This window comes from Tursiops truncatus, chromosome 5 (genome assembly GCF_011762595.2).
Source record: "Tursiops truncatus isolate mTurTru1 chromosome 5, mTurTru1.mat.Y, whole genome shotgun sequence".
Taxonomy (NCBI): Eukaryota; Metazoa; Chordata; class Mammalia; order Artiodactyla; family Delphinidae; genus Tursiops; species Tursiops truncatus.
Window position 1 is genome coordinate 137,203,124 of NC_047038.1, and position 17,449 is coordinate 137,220,572.

The 17,449-nt window shown below is 41.5% G+C and overlaps 1 long non-coding RNA gene across 1 annotated transcript in view; it reads left to right on the forward strand.

The window, feature by feature from the left end:
- The window catches only part of LOC141278721 (uncharacterized), a 24,760-nt gene continuing 7,311 nt past the window's right edge, over positions 1–17,449 (forward strand). The window contains exons 1-2 of the long non-coding RNA XR_012331790.1: positions 1–91; positions 2,741–2,923. This is a non-coding gene — a long non-coding RNA (uncharacterized lncRNA). The remainder of the gene's footprint in view (positions 92–2,740; positions 2,924–17,449) is intronic.

Here is a 17,449-nt window from a genome sequence, read left to right on the forward strand (position 1 = left end):
GGATAAGAAACACGCCTACACTTTTCCTATTCGCTCTCACGCCTGGACCAGCTCTGAGCTGATCATAGCAGCTCCTGCGTCTCTGACTGTGGTAAGTAAACAGGGCCTCCTGTGCTGGGTCATTTCCTGCCTGTGCTCTGCTCTCTAATGGCCAGTGGACGCCCTTCACAGCAATTCACGCCTCCGAGGCCTGCTGCATTGTAATCAGACGTCCTCCGAATAAGTCAGAGTTGAGCGCCTGCCACAGCGCGCGCCTTTGCCCAGGCGGAGGTGGCTGTTTTTTCTAAGGCAATTCTGCGACATCATCCTTCTTCAAAATTAGCACATACTTCAGTTATTATTATTTGCACATTAATTAATTAGCACATAATTTCATCTCAGTTTAATTTTGAACATTACATTATACTTTCTCCTTGGATTAGTTTCAGAATATGGTTATGTGATACAGTCTAAGTGAGAGCATAAATTTTTACATTTTTGGGGGGCAACTTGCAATGGTATCACATGCCTAAAAATGTATAAAATCTTGGTTAATAAGTTCCATTTCTGTCTACAAAAGAAATAGAAGTGTGTGCAAAATTTATTTAAGGGGGTTATCTTGACATTTTTTAGAAGAATTGAAAGTTGAAAACTAGTTCTATGTCAAGAAATAGGGATTGCTAAAATTAAACTCCGATATATGTATTATGTGTGTTGTGTATAAACATATGTGGTTAGTGAGATAATGTAAAATAATTTTATCTACATGTGGATAAGTTATGCTAAAAATCGCTGATGAAAACCATGGATGGCACATCACATTAAACAATATGAAATATGTAAACACACAAACAAAATGGAAGAAGTTTGTCTAAGACATTTACACAAAGGTAAGACTGTGTTTATCTCTTAGTGAGGGGGCTGATAGTTTTTCTTCTTTTCAATTAGTATTATCCTATAGTTATTTTGGTTAGCTTGGGTGGCTTTGGAAATAATTTTAAATTTAAAACATAAGTATTAAGGTATGTTATTATCAGGAGAATTCGAGAAAGATCTATACAGTCGATACATTTAATTATGGTTCTGAAGGTTCAATAACTCTGGGTGGGGGCAGGTGACATGGGGCTGACAGACGTTTGTGGTAAAAGAGCTCTAAGTCACAAGAAAGAAAAGGGTTACCAAGGTTTGAAAAATACTCTACCTGCGTCCAGTGGGAAAAGTCCATCCTTTCCTAGAAGCTAAGGAACGGGGTGTACAGTAATCTGTGCGGCAGTCTGCACAAGTCTATTTGCTGCCCCCAGACAAAATGATTGCTAATTTATCATGAGAATTCCCTTCTGTGCGTACAGGTCACAGAGTTAATGGTGGGGCACGGTTTACAGGCAGTTTTCTTCCTTTTTACAAACAATGATAAACTGTCATATTTTGCTTATTATAAATAAGTTCGAAATAACAATGAAAAAATAAATAGTTCAACAAGGAGACTTCAGGCATTCGGGGGAGGAGACCGAATAAGTGTTTATAGAGTCTGTGGACTTTATAACAACAATAGTTATTGTCGTCATAGAATCTTTTTTCTTGGCTTCATGCGATCATTTTAAACCTTAATTAAGATTTACAGTGGATGTAATAAACAGCTTAGTGTTAGGTCATTCTTTAGTGCCCGGACCATTCATTTTTTTATGTCCCACAGACTTCTACACGTACTTCTTGGGCGCCTGCTCTACGTTCCCAAAGCTGTGTTGAGCTTTAGCAGAGAACAATCACTCTTAAGCTATGTTCTTAAGGAACTGAGGATTCCAGGTTGCATTAAACTGTTTTGCACTGTAAGCCGACACCCTTGGTCCTAGCATACTCCCATGGGGTTTTACACGGCTTGCTTTGCGAAGAACTAGAACAGGACAGGATTTTCCCAGGTTGCCAGTGACCCACCAAGCCCGTCTGCAGACCAGGGCTTTGGAGACCTGAGCTGCCACTCCCCGAGGGGCTTCTCGGGGACTGGGTGTTCTGGAACTCCTCAGCCAGCTGAATCCACCCAATAGAAAAATCCCTTGAGGCATAACGCACTCCTGCCTCGGGCTTTGATCCATTCGGACTTCTTCCCCAGCTCAGAGCCTCTTCTTGGCAGGCTCCTTGGGGTCTCATCTCAAATGTCCCTTCTTCAAGAGAGCTGCTCTAATTTCACTACCTGGGGTAGGTCTCCTCTTGTTATTTTCTATCTAACCACCTGCAACCCTCTGTTTGTTCCTCCCCCGGGCAACAGTCACAGCCTGTAAGCTATTTATTCCTAGTTACTCATTACATCATCACCACATCCTTTAGACTGTTAGCTGCATGAGGGCAGTGATCACGTTTCCCTTCACTCTTAAGTCCCTACTGCCCAGCACAATTTACAGAACATAGGAGAGGCACTCTGGAACTATTATGCGGCATGCGGGATCTTAGTTCCCCAACCAGGGATCGAACCCATGTCCCCTGCCGTGGAAGCACGGAGTCTGAACCACCGGACCACCAGGGAAGTCTCTAGTTTTTTTTTATTTTTGTTTTTCTTCTGTAACTATTTTTTGAATGAAGAAATGAATCCATTAATTGGCTAACTCTGGATACTCCCCCCTTTTCGAAAGTTTGCTTTATGCCACTTTGCTTTCAGAAAATGTCCGCATTAGTACCTGTTTTCACATGGAAAGAAATATGAAAAGGATTTTCACTTTTATGAAAAAAAGGCGGGAAGTGAAAATAGCATTCCACATTTGTTCTGCAGGGAGTAGAGCTGTTACAGACACAGCGCACAGCCCAAGCTGTGGGAGGGGCCCCGCCAGGCCCCTTCCCTAGAAGCGCGCTCAGCATCTCAGCATCGAGCCTCCAGAACCTTGACCTGTGTCTGGCAGCATCTGTGCTTTATCCTGATTCATCTTGTGCCTCCGTCAGCAAGAGGTGCCCTAAGGTAACTGCTTCTTCGCTTTACACCGTTTCGGCTCCCGAAAGCTTTCGAGGGGCTGATCTACTTTAGGAGAGCAAGGGAAACCTGTATTCAGTTTCAAAGCAAATTCGAAAGAGCTTAATTATCTTTTCCAAGGTCAGTATTTGAATGTGGATTTGTCTGACGTTAAAGCCCAGTCTGTGTCCACAGCAAACACACCCTGGGTGAGGTAATGAGATTGAATTTCTCATCTGCCGACTCCAATCCCTAATGGCAAGGTGTTCTGTACCTCTGGAAGGAAAAAGGTGGGAGGAGCATGGCTGCTGGACAACCAAGGCACCAGGATGTCCTGATGGCAGCATAATCGGCTGGAACCTGGCAAACCTCCCAGGATTAGAGTAAGAGGGATCATTATTTTTCTGTCCTCTAATATCCTTTCAGGGTTGTCTTGAATTCCAGTCTCACATACTAAAATTGTAAACATTATTTCTAATTTCACATCATCTAAAATGTAACTATGTTCTTCAGGATAATTTAAAAATCTGTGCTAATGATTTAATCTATTGATGAATTTACTCCCAATTATCATATCAGCCCTGGGAGAGTTTCTACATGAACCATGAGTTTTAAAAAGGAAGTTTTCCTGGTTTTAAGGCAGTTTTATTTCACCTGCACAAAGTCACATATCTAGACAATCAAATTATTCAGAAATAACTAGTAATTCTGATTTGGTTTAGTAGTTGGTTTACGATCATAACCATTAAACCAGTCTGGCATTCCCAGGTAAGGTCCTAAGCCAGCCATGCAGAACCTACCAAGAGGGGTCCCAGGACCTACTGCGTGACCCTAGGGCACTCGCTGAAAATGCACAGGGTTTGGAATTGAAGTGGGTGGGAAAGGTGAAGCCACGTCCTGTAGCCACAGTGAAGGATGAGAGCTGTTTACTCACTTCCAGACCACCGCCTAGAGAACTCAATAGGGGCTCCGTGCACTTGAAGGGCAAAGGCAACAAATGGCTTATAGCTGAGAAACCTCAACTATCAGAAGTGGCCTGAAGAGACCTTTTATAGCAGAGTCTATGTTTTGGAAGGAAACCCACTGGCACGATGACAGTTCTGAGGTGTGTGTTTCCCGGGGACCTGTGGGCCGTGCGTGGGGGGGATGGGAGCGGCTGTCTGGCATCTTGTGTTAAAGGGTCCCCTGAAGGGGCAGGAAGATGCCCCATAAGGGGGCCAGACATGTTCAGCACGCCTGGCGGGTCCTGAGAAAGGTGTCCCGGAAACTGCAGTTCTTGGTGGTGGGAGGTGGAGGGTGTCTGTCCGGGCTCCAAGAGAGAAAGGACCAGCACCCAGCTGAAGCCAGGGGGAGAAGGGCGGCTGCAGCCCCTGCCCCTGTAGGGGTCCAGCTGGAGAAGCGCCAGGCTGACACGAGACCTTTATCCGCGCATCAGCTCTCGAGTTGAGGAGGTCCCACCGCAGGAGACGTCTTGATTTCTAAACAGAGTCGGCTTTGGGGAGCAGAGAAGCTGCAGGCCTTTTCACAGTGATAGCATCCAGAAAAGGATGGAGCCTGTCTTGGAGTGTGTGAGAGAAGGACCACCCGGAGGGGCATCCAGCACAAGGAGAGGAAGTGACACAACGACTTTCTTTTTTTCCTGTGATTCCCGCGTCTTCACGAGCCACTGGCTTCCTGCGTTTTCCTACTGGGAAGGTACCACACTTAGCTTGACTAGGATTGTTGACATCACTTCAAACACTTGATAATTGAATTTCCTGGCCCTCAGCAATGAAAGGTAGATGGTATGAAGTGGGATAAAGAGTCGTGCTGGAATGAAACAGTGACAAAGTGACCCACAGCAGACATCATCCAGGCTCCCTAACTTCCATGAGTTTACATCAAATGCAGAAAAGTCTCATTAGTTAGAGCTAACCAAGTGGAACTAACGCAGTGTCTTCTGTGTGCCAGGTCCCCCAGCATCCACCGATGCTGCCTGTGATTCCCGAGGCCAGCACTTCTCCCTGGGGAGTAGGAGTGGGGACAGGTGTGTCTAGGCAGTGAGAGCCAGACGGCTCTGAGGTTGAGGCAGCCTTGCCTCTGCACCCCAGTGAGCTGCTCACATGGGATTTTTTTCTGCACTTGTCCCGACTTGTCAAAGGTCGAGAAGGAGTCCTCTAGGCAATTCTTTGAACTAAATATGAATAGTCCCACTTTATAAAGTCTGGCCTCAGAGCCAGGGCTCTTAAAAACTGGACATTTGCCTTTTTTCACTGTATAAATATTGAACTAATATATAAATGACAAAATCCATGAAGAAAGGAAGATTATTAAAGTTAAAACAATGACATACAGATTGTTTTAAAGATATTTCATTGTAAATTAAAATGCATTTAAGTTAATTTGTGTAAGAAAAAAAACTCTTTAAATGAAGGAGGAGAAGGGCAAGCTCCAACTGGTGGGTGCCACAATATTTACACTGTGGTGAAACGTGCAGACGGGAGCATCAGAGCTGCACTTCAGGTCCCAGCCTCCCACTACACGATCTGGGGCGGATTCTCTACTGATGTAAACTTCCATTGCTTTATATAAATATGGATGTTTATGCTACCCTGGGGGTATGCAATGAGACTATAGGTAAAGTGCTTAGCACAGCAAACCTATATAACAAGCATCCAAAGGTAGTTATCACCATCATTATGTCACAAATTTTAAAAAATGCTATAAGCAATAATAGTAAATAGTTTGCATTTCAAAACATTATCAAGATAAAGTGTTATACAAAATAAACTCAAAATGTATTAAAGACCTAAATGTAAGACCAGACAGTATCAAACTCTTAGAGGAAAACATAGGCAGAACACTCTATGACATAAATCACAGCAAGATCCCTTTCGACCCACCTCCTAGAGAAATGGAAATAAAAACAAAAATAAACAAATGGGACCTAATGAAACTTAAAAGTTTTTGCACAGCAAAGAAAACCATAAACAAGACAAAAGGACAACCCTCAGAATGGGAGAAAATATTTGCAAATGAAGCAACTGATAAAGGATTAATCTTCAAAATTTACAAGCAGCCCATGCAGCTCAATATCAAAGAAACAAACAACCCAGTCCAAAAATGGGCAGAAGACCTAAATAGACATTTCTCCAAAGAACATATACAGATTGCCAATAAACACATGAAAGGATGCTCAACATCACTAATCGTTAGAGAAATGCAAATCAAAACTACAATGAGGTATCACTTCACACCAGTTAGAATGGGTATCATCAGAAAATCTACAAACAACAAATGCTGGAGAGGCTGTGGAGAAAAGGGAACCCTCTTGCACTGTTGGTGGGGATGTAAATTGATACAGTCACTATGGGGAACAGTGTGGAGGTTCCTTAAAAAACTAAAAATAGAACTACCATACGACCCAGCAATCCCACTCCTGGGCATATACCCTGAGAAAACCATAATTCAAAAAGAGTCATGTACCACAATGTTCATTGCAGCTCTATTTACAATAGCCAGGACATGGAAACAACCTAAGTGTTCATCGACAGATGAATGGATAAAGAAGATGTGGCACAAATATAGAATGGAATATTACTCAGCCATAAAAAAAAGAAATTGAGTTATTTGTAGTGAGGTGGATGGACCTAGAGTCTGTCATACAGAGTGAAGTAAGTCAGAAAGAGAAAAACAAATACCGAATGCTAACACATATATATGGAATCTAAAAAAAAAAAAAAAAAGGTCATGAAGAACCTAGGGGCCAGATGGGAATAAAGACACAGACCTACTACAGAATGGACTTGAGGACATGGGGAGGGGGAAGGGTGAGTTGTGACAAAGTGAGAGAGTGGCATGGACATATATACACTACCAAACATAAAATAGATAGTTAGTGGGAAGCAGCCGCATAGCACAGGGAGATCAGCTTGGTGCTTTGTGACCATCTAGAGGGGTGGGATAGGGAGGGTGGGAGGGAGGGAGACGACGCAAGAGGGAAGAGATATGGGAACATATGTATATGTATAACTGATTCACTTTGTTATAAAGCAGAAACTAACACACCATTGTAAAGCAATTATACTCTAATAAAGATGTTAAAAAAGATAAAGTGTTATAAAGATTAAGATTATAGTTACCATATTAAAACAAAAATATCCATATATGAATAATATTTCCGTCCTTCTATGCAATGACAATGCAGGAAAAAAGAAGATATCAAAAGCCAATTAATTAACAAGCTCTGTTATCCTGAGCAACTGACAATCTCTTTCATCCGTATTTTCTTCATACATGAGGTGGAATAATAATTACTCTACCAGGGAATGCTGTGAAAATAAAATGGAAATGAGACTTTAAAGGCTAACGTATTTTGTAAACTGTAAAAGAATATGCAAACTAGCTCACTCTACGGAAGGAATGTGCTTATACTGTAGGAAAGATTTTATAATTCTGATCCTATGAAAGGTTAGTGGCTTATCCGCTGTGCATGCAGCGTCGCTAAGGAGATGACGTCTCTGTGTGAAGATGGAGTGAGTAGTGGTACCTGGCTGTCAGAATTCACAGGATCAGGCCGATGGTATGCTGGGGAATCTTTAACAGTGGACTCTGGTAGGCAGGGCTGGTTTAAGTGTTGGCCAATTTCTGCTGTGTAAATGCTCCTACACCGTGGCTGATCTTAAGCCACCAACGTAATGGAACTGAAAAGGGATTTTGTAGAGCATGAGTTTAGTTGGCCACCTGGAGTTGGTGTAGTCCAGCTCCGGTACGACACTGGGTCAGGGGCACAATGCTTAGAAGGAAAAATGACTGTTCTTATCCTGCCCAGAAAGAACCCTAGCAAGATCTGCCTTGTAGAAAGAGATGGTCAGAACCAAAACCACATTTGTTATCTTTCTACTCCGAAACTAGAGAATCTCTGAGAACGATAATTTGAAGGTTTATCCCTGCATAGTTTCACCATATTATTTAGGAAAATCCCAATTATATAAGGTCTCCACTCTCTCCTCCAGGGAATGTCTTCCTTGGTATTCTGGCAATAATGAACTTTGCTTCCATTGTCTTTATTTCAGTCTACAATTTTTTTTCTACTTTTTGTTTTTTACAAGGATGTAATTGTTGCCATTGTCATTACACTGACTTCTTTCTCTGGATGAATGTGATCATTTTGTTGTAGATACCAATGTTTCTTTGACTTTCTGAGTATAAAGGGAGTCAGGAAATCTAAAGCTTTGGCTGAAGTTATTTTTTCCGAATGAGATTGTTAGTCTTGTATAGTGTTTCTTGCACACCCAGTGTGTTTTGTCACTGTGACGTCACGATGTGCATGTTCATAGAACATCCCAGCCACACCTGTGAGTCTTGGCAGTGAGAAGGAGACACAAATCTCTGAATGGTCATTTCAGTCTAGGAGGGAAGATCAAAATATGTTAATGCCATACAACATTGAAGACGTGATTCATGAAAGAAATAGTCCATAAGCTGGACTTAATTAAAATTAAAAACTCTGTTCTGTGAAAGACAACATCAAGAATTAGAAGATACGACTGGGGGAAAATATTTGCAAGAGACACATTGGATAAATCAGTTTATTTATGAACACTCTATTTATTGAAAACAAGCAATGCAATTTGTAAATGGGCCAAAATTTTTAAAAGACAACCCACGAAAAACGATATGCAGATGGCAAAAATGCACGTGGAAAGGTGCTCTGCATCAGATGCCATCAGGGAAATGCAAATTCAAACAACAACGAGACACCATGACACACCTCTTAGAACGGCCACAGGCTGGAACACTGACAGCCACAAATGCTGACAAACATGGGGAACGACAGGAACTCTCATCATTGCCGGTGGGAGCGCAAAACGGTGCAGCCGCTTCGGAAGGCGGTTTGGTGGTTTCTTACAGAGCCAGACGTCCTTTAACACATGACCCAGCGGCTGGACTTCTTGGTGGTTTCTTACACAGCCAGACGTCCTTTAACACATGACCCAGCGGCTGGACTTCTTGGTATTTACCCAAAACAGTTGAAAACTGATGTCCACACAAAAACCTGCACACAGATGTTCATAGTGTAAACATTAAAAATTTTTATAGAATAAACATTTATTCATAATTGTCAAAACTTGGAGCAATGAAGAATATTACTCAGCACTAAAAAAGAAATGAGCTATCAATCCATGGAAAGAAAGGGACAAATCCTAAACACATATTACAAAGCAAAGAAGTCCATCTGTAAAGGCTACATAATTAATGACTCAAATGATATGACATTCTGGAAAAGGCAAAACTGGAGAAGGTGAAAAGATAGGTGGTGGCCTGGGCTAGTGTTGGGGGAGATGAACAGGCAGAGCGCAGAGGGTTTTTAGGGCAGTGAAAATACCCTGCATGGTAATTATAATGATGGATGCATTTCATTATACATTTGTCCAAACCCAAACAACTTTTTAACACATGTAATTAAATAACCAACACATCATTTATTCCCTGCAGTATTTAGGAATGATTTCCGCGGTGCTCAGAGGAGGCATCGTCTTTAAGAAGAACAAGTTAAAAGTGTTAAAAATAAACACTGCAAACGAGTAAGAGACAACCTTATATTCCCTGGAGGCTGGAAGATTCTTAAATTTCCCCCTGAACCAATCGTTGTTGTTGCTTTTTTTTTTTTAACCGTCCTGGGAGTCCCTAAGAAAAAGAGACCAGGCTTCTGAGCTTCTCCCTAATCAATTAGTCAATCAAGCAATCAATCATTGAACAGTTATTTATTTTTAATAAGTATTTCAAATATTCCACCATTTACGAGAATGTCAGATAAAACCTTTAGGGACTGAAAAGGTTTTGCTGTAGTTATCTTTTTGATGAGAGGATGAAACAGCTCACATTCTGCATAACAGCAATTATGTGACAATATGCGGCGTGACACACTGTGTATGTGCCACATTTCCCTGATGGCATGTGCACAATGATGTGGAGGGAGTGTGCTCTCAGACTGGCAGAAGAAAAGAAAGTGACAATAAAAATCAGAGCCTCACCTCATAGCCTGAGTCACACCCGCAGCGATGACAGGATTTTGACAGATGAAAGCACTAGAGGTAATTTTCCCTTGACAGTCACGTGAAATTCTTCTGAAGACAGCCTGGCAGAGTGCAAGGGAGAAAGAATACGGGGTCACAAGTCTGGAAATCGCAAGGTCAAAAGCCAGCAGAGCTCAGTTAATGAAATCATGAAATGCCACTTCGACTCTGGTTGACGGAAATGAAATAGATTGACAGCTTCCACCACATGGCATCCTCCGAAGCAGAGGGGCACGGCGGGCAAGCCCACCAGGCATCCAGGACTCCCTTGCAGAGACCTCTCTTCCTAAGACTCAGCGTAGCATTTTGAAAAATAGGTTAACAACGCTCTCATTTGTTTCACATGTAGCTTCCTTATGTACAATTCGAGAGAAAGTGTACACTTTGAGCAAACGAATGCATATAAGATTTTTAGTTTAAAAATGAGATATTTTCCTTCGTAACAGTTTTCTGTGAACCAGAAGCACATGTTTGTGTCCTGTTACATCCCATGCCAATCTGTCCGAAATTCCTGTGGGTTCTCCCTTCAGAATGCATCCCCAATCCAGCCGCTTCCGACCAACCCCACTGTTTCAGTCTTGCTGAAGCCCCCAGAATCTCTCACCTGGATACTCACCTCCCAACTGTTCTCTCTGCTTTTACCCTCGGGTCTTCCCCAGGTGCCTCCTCAGCTGATCCTCGGATCCCTTTAAAATCTAAAACGCATTTTTTAAAAAGCAGCAAATTCCATCATGCTTCTCCTGGGCTTAAACACTGCATTTCACTGGAAGTGAAGCTGAGGTCCTCCCAGCGACCTGCAGCCTGGCTCAGTCTGCTACAGAGTCACACAGCCTCCTGCAGCTTCTGGGTTTTGCACTGGCTGTTCTCGGCCTGGACTGCTCTCCCCCCAATAACGGCAGGGCTGAATCTCTAACCTGCTTCAAGTGTCAACTGTCACCTTCTCAGTGAGAACTACCCATCCCCCTGGAATCTCCCTTACCCTGCTCCATTGTATTTTCTTATAACACGTCACCAACTGCTATACTAAACTATTTGTTCATTACAGTTATTGTTAACTCAGTCTCCTTACTGTAATGTCAGCTTTCTGAGTTGGTCACTACTATATTCTGGGCACCTAGAACAATCTGGCACACAGTTATTACTCAAAAAATATTTGTCGAATGAATGAATTATAGACAATGGCATAAAAGGTCAAACCACTTGCAGGGCTGCGGTAATATTTACTTTTAAAGGAACTGTGCTCATTTGAAGACATAAGAAATGGGGCTACACCATAATGATATATTGAATAAATAATTTGCACATTAAGACTAGTGATTAGAAACAATGTCAACAACATTTTGAATTGATCACACAATTGTGTATGTGATTAAGAAATTTCATGACAGGAAATAAGACATAACTCATGAATACGTGTTAAAATTCTCCATCTGCTTAGAATGGTTTCTTGCTTATCCATTTAAATAAAATGAGGGTAATAAATAACATTTGAACAGCAGTAGTGCTTTGTAAAGAGCTCACTCATGTTGCATGTATCAGTAGTTTTTTTTAATTGCTGAGTAAGGCTCCATTGTATGGATACATCTTCATTTATTTACCCATTCTCCTGTTATGGATGTTTGCATGGTTTCCAATTTAGGGATTAAATGCGTTTTTGACTTACAGTATTTTCAATTTACAATGGGTTTATTGGGATGTAACCCCATAATAAGTTAGGATGATCTGTATATGTGTGTGTGTGTGTGTGTACATGTGTATGCAAATTATTATTTGCCTATTTTTCCAATGGTATGTTTCTCTTGCTCATTATTTTCTAAGGAATCAACATGTTAAGAATTTAACTGTCAGACATTCATGACTCAAACAATTCTCAGCTTAAAATGGGTCTTTCAAGTTTGTTCATTTAAAAAAATTACATTAAAAATATTTTTCTTTACAGATTCTTTCTTTAGTGGGATGCTTCAGTAAGATATTGCCCATAATACAATCATATAAGTCTTGTCCATATTTTTCTTTACCCCATACATGATTTAATTTTTTAATGTTTAACCATTACTCCTTATCTGGAATAACAACTTTAGAAAAGAAGCAGAAATATCATTTTATTCCAAAATTATTATCTAGTTATAAACATGTTTGTTGGATAATGCATTCTTTCCCCACTAACTTAGAATGAACTATTTATTATATACTAAATTCTTGTAGGTACTTTGATCTATTTCTTTCTACTTTCATTCCAGTAATTTAATTTAATATTGTATCATTGTCATACTGTTATTAAAAATTTTATATTGATAATATATCTGAATCTCTGATGGGGCGTGTCTTCTTGCTTAATTTATGTAATATTTTTCCACCACATCAACAGTAAAGGGACCTTATATCAGGACGCTTCCACTAATTCCCACCAAGTCTGGCTTCTGTTGTCATGTATTTTCTTCTACATATGTTTAAAACAACCTCAAAATATATCATTATTTTTGCTTTAAACAATTACTCTTTAAAGAGATCTAAAAGTACGTATTTTATATCTACGCACACATTTACCATTTCCCTAGCTCTTTAGTCCTTTGTGCACATCCAGATTTCCATCTGGTACTGTTTTCCTTCTGCCTGAAGGACTTCCTTAACATGTCTGGTAAGTCCACTGGTTAAAATTTGTTCCGTTTTTTTTTTATGGCTTAACAAGTCCTTTTTTCACCTTCAATTATTCAGTTGTTGGGTATTTTTTCCTTCTGTGCATAGAATTCCAGATTGGCAATTTTGTTTCTTCATCATCTTTCAGTACTTTAAATGCAGTTCCATTGTTTTCTGGGTTGCAACGTTTCCAACAGAAAGTATCCTGTCATTTTTATCTTTGTTCTTCTGTGCTTATGTGTCTTTTCTCTCTGACTGATTTGAAAGATTTTTCTTTACCTCTGGTTTAAACCTTTTGTTTTATTCTTCTTATTTTACTAGATCAAGTGGAACTTCCATATCAACAGTTATGCATAATTTTAGTAGAAGACATTATTATCAACTTCTTGGGTTTAATGAATATGACAATGATAATGATAATAATAATAATAGTTATCAGAATGGTGAAGGCAATGTTACCTCAAAACATTGCTCCAATCAAAACAAAGTGTAATATAGTAAAAAGAATGGGGTTTCAAAATGAGAATAACATGGACTTTTATCCTAGCTTTGAAATTATGTTGGAGAATAGGTGAGCTGTGATTCTTCACCCCTTGACTTTTGGTTGTGTGGTGTGACTCATTTCTTTGACATGATATAACCATAATTTGCCAAGTGCCTCTGCGATGGGTTTTATGTCAGAGGCCTCTGTCACAATCTTGGATATGCCCCAGGAGCCCCTGATCTAAGGAGGCTCAGTGTAAGTGGAGCCCCTGCCACTGCAGCATGGAGCTGAGCTGCACCTGCCAACCTACAGATTATGTGAATGAATGCTTGCTTTATACCATTGAGTTTGGGGATCATCTGTTACACAGCATGACAGTAGGAGTAGCTAATGAATACAAGTACCTCCTTCAAAGACTTTGTTGTGAATTTCTCCATTCATTCCTTGAACTAATATTTATTAAGCACCTATTCTATGCTATAGTGATGAGAGGGTCTAAGGCTACAATAGCAAAGAAGATGTCGTGGTACTTATATCGTCTGGAGGTGTGAGGTTAAACCTAAAGGAAATGGAAACAAAATAATTTCGAATGATAAGTCTCAACAAGAAAACAAACAAAAGCTGAGATGAATCAGACCATGTGGTGATTTACTTTGAACAGGGTAGGCAGGAAAGCTGCCGTGAGCTTTAAGGGATGAGAGATTGCTATATGACAGTAAATGAACGTAGACCTTGTTCTAAGTGTAACAGAAAGTCATGGAAAGGTTTTTATTAGGAAAGTGACATGATATGATATTCATTTTGAGAAATGTAATTTTGCTCTACAGAATGGATGAAAGAAGGGCAAAAGTGATCAAAGAGGACTCCAGTACTCCAGGCAAACTGTAGGAGCCCTACCTTGGAATTCCCTTTACCCCATCTTTTCAGGAAAAGTGGATCTCACATAGCCTCTGTGATTGTGTTACAAAGTAGAAAAAGGGATGTCAAGAAGGGCAGTGTGGCATGACAGACTTTCAACAATACAGTGATGTGCGGCCAAGGGATCAGGACCCTTATAGAGAATGGCACTCAGAGCAGCTTATAGAGAAGTTAGAAGGGGCAATAGATGCCATGCCATGGAGATAACTCTGGGGAGATGGAAAGACATCCTTCTTCCCCGCCCCACCCCGCAAATATTTTACCACCATATCTGAAACAGGAAAAAGCGACTTTGAATGGGAACTGTCTGGGGCTTGGGATTATTGGCAAATGTGGAAGAGAGTGTAACTGGGATGACCAGTGTTACAAGCTCCACCTCCTTTTACATCCCATTCCTTTGAAACATCTCTGCAGACCCCAAGGTGCCACAGAAGGTGGTTTAGAAATAACTGTCTTGGACTTCCCTGGTGGCACAGTGGTTAGGAATCCGCCTGCCAATGCAGGGGAAACGGGTTCGAGCCCTGGTCCGGGAAGATCCCTCATGCCATGGAGCAACTAGGCCCGTGTGCCACAGCTACTGAGCCTGCACTCTAGAGCCTGTGAGCCGCAACGGCTGAACCCTCATGCCAGAACTACTGAAGCCCACGCACTGGAGCCTGTGCTCCGCAACAAGAGAAGCCACCGCAAAGAGAAGCCCGTGAAGCTCAACAAGGAGTAGCCCCCACATGCAACAATGAAGACCCAACACAAACAAAAAAAAAAAAGAAAAGAAAAAGAAAAGAAAAGAAAGAAAGAACTGTCTTAAGGAATAACTGCTTAGTAAGGCACATAAAAGGCCTTCAGTGACTTGGTGCCCACACTTTCCAGTCTGCTTCTCAACGAGCTCCCACTTCCTTTCTGTGTCTGTGTCCAACTGTGTGGACCTGTGTCCAGATCCCTTAGTGCAATTAGTCATTTGTGTCTCTGTTTTTCTGTCTCTATCTCTGTTTCCATCTCTTACTCTCTGTCCCAAGAACAATGCTGTCCTTGCAACTGCTAGGCAAGCATGTGCTTGTTTTCGGAATCCACCTGACAATTTTGGATTAGACTATCTGAGCATACTTGTGGCATAGACGCTGCAATGTGTAGGTGTCCACAAACCAGTTAAATTGTGAACTGATTGTGATCAGGAGTCAAACCCATTTCTCCTTTGTCTTTATAGCCTGTGGACTAGTGCACTGTCGTGACGTAGAGTCATGATTGATCAGACAGCAGACTATCAGTTAGCAGTCACTTTGTAATTAACTACCCCAAACTACGGTGACTTAAAACTATGAGCCCGTGTTAGCTCGTAATTGTGTAAGTGGAGTGGGTGGTCCTGCTGACTTGGCAGGGCTTAGCTGATCTCAGAGGCCTTGCTTGTACCTTCATCTGGGGTCAGCTGGCTGGTCCAGGATGGCCTGAGACAAACGACTCATCCCTCTTCATGCGGACGAGGGCTCTTCTCTGCCAGCAGGACAGCTGGGCAGCTGGACATGCAGCAGCCTTTGGAGAAAGGAGTGGACGCGCCCAGGAAGCCCCTGAATTCAGGTCGCCGCACTGGTGCAACGTCACCTCTGTCATATGTTATTGGCCAAAACAAGTTCACACGGCTGGTCACAGAGCAGCGCAAGAGGTCCCACTGCTTCATAAATAAAAATATTGCCTGTATTTGACCACTACTTGAAAAAGACCTAACATTGTCCTGAGGGTAAGCATGGGATACAGATAGGATACATGATTTTTTTAAAATACAAGTTAAACATAAAGTAATATACTCAATATTTTGTAATAATGTATAAGGGAAAAGAAACTGAAAAAAATACATGTGTATATGTGTGTGTGTGTGTGTGTGTATAACTGAATCAATTTGCTGTACAGCTGAAACTAACACAACATTGTAAATCAACTATACTTCAATAAACAAATAATAAAAAATAAACATAAGATGAAACAGGAAAGCTCATTAAAGAATCTTCCCTGGGGGATATTATCAGACTTCACAATGGTCTTGGAAGTTTTAAATTTTAAATATGCACAGAAATGGAAAGAAGCGGAAATAGAAGAAAAATGGTTGAAAAGGGTTAGAAATCAATGTCCTAAGGAAATGTGAATAATTGTCTTGCCTAAAGTGGCATTCTTTTTTTTTTTTTTTTTTTGCAGTACGCGGGCCTCTCACTGCTGTGGCCTCTCCTGTTGTGGAGCACAGGCTCCGGACGTGCAGGCTCAGCGGCCATGGCTCACGGGCCCAGCCGCTCCGCGGCATCCGCCCGCCGATGCAGGGGACACGGGTTCGTGCTGCCGAGTGGCTAGGCCCGTGAGCCATGGCCGCTGAGCCTGCGCGTCCGGAGCCTGTGCTCCGCGACAGGAGAGGCCACAGCAGTGAGAGGCCTGCATACCGCAAAAAAAAAAAAAGAAAGAAATCAGTTTTCTAAGGGGAATAACTTCAATGTTTTCAGGAACTGTAAAGTAACTTGTGAATTTAGGACTTTTATAGAAGTAAGACCAGGAAAATTCTAACAGATGAATCCTAATAGTCAAGCATCACGAGAAATGCCTAATCTGTTTTTACAGAGATAACCTCACCACTGGCATATAACTGCTAATTACCAAGTGAAATAATACTAAAGGAAACAGCATTCTACTCACTGATTTATAAATCAATCCAAAATGTAAATTTTTTTCCAGGTTTTGGAAAGCATTATGTCAGAATTATGAAGAATTGCTGGATAAACCAAATGGTGTGATCAGGTCAATGTGCACCTTATGTCTACCACACTTTACAACCAGAAAGGATTAGACTTGCTAAACATCTTCAGAGCACTTTCTGAGGTTCACTCCAGGCGCCTCCTTGCTCCCCTACCCCTGCCTCTCCTCCACAGGCCAGCGAGTGCTTTGGGGCTCCGCTGCTTGGGCAGGGTGGCCATCTGGTCCTTGAGCTGAGCTGCTGGGATTGGTTCACTCAAGAACTGGAGTAAGATGCACAGGAGCTCCGCATCAGTCCGTGGTGGTCCTTGGACACAGGAAGTCCAGAGACTCGGGAATAAGGGAAGTCATTGGGGGCTGTTGTGATGAGAGAGCACAGAGGGGTGGTCTGCAGAGAAGAGAAGGGTAGGCAGGGATGAGGGGCCGAGAGAGGAGGTACTGAGGCTCCTTATGGATTATCTCCAGACCCTGCCCTCACCTACAACACACTGACTCTTTTTTATTATTATTATTAATTGTTATTGGAGTAGAGTTGCTTTACAGTGTTGTGTTAGTTTCTACTATACAGGAAAGTGAATCAGTTATAGGTATACATATATCCCCTCTTTTTTAGATTTTCTTCATATTTAGGTCACCACAGAACACTGAGTAGAGTTCCCTGTGCTCTACAGTAGGTTCCCACTAGTTGTCTATTTTATCTATAGTAGTGTGTAT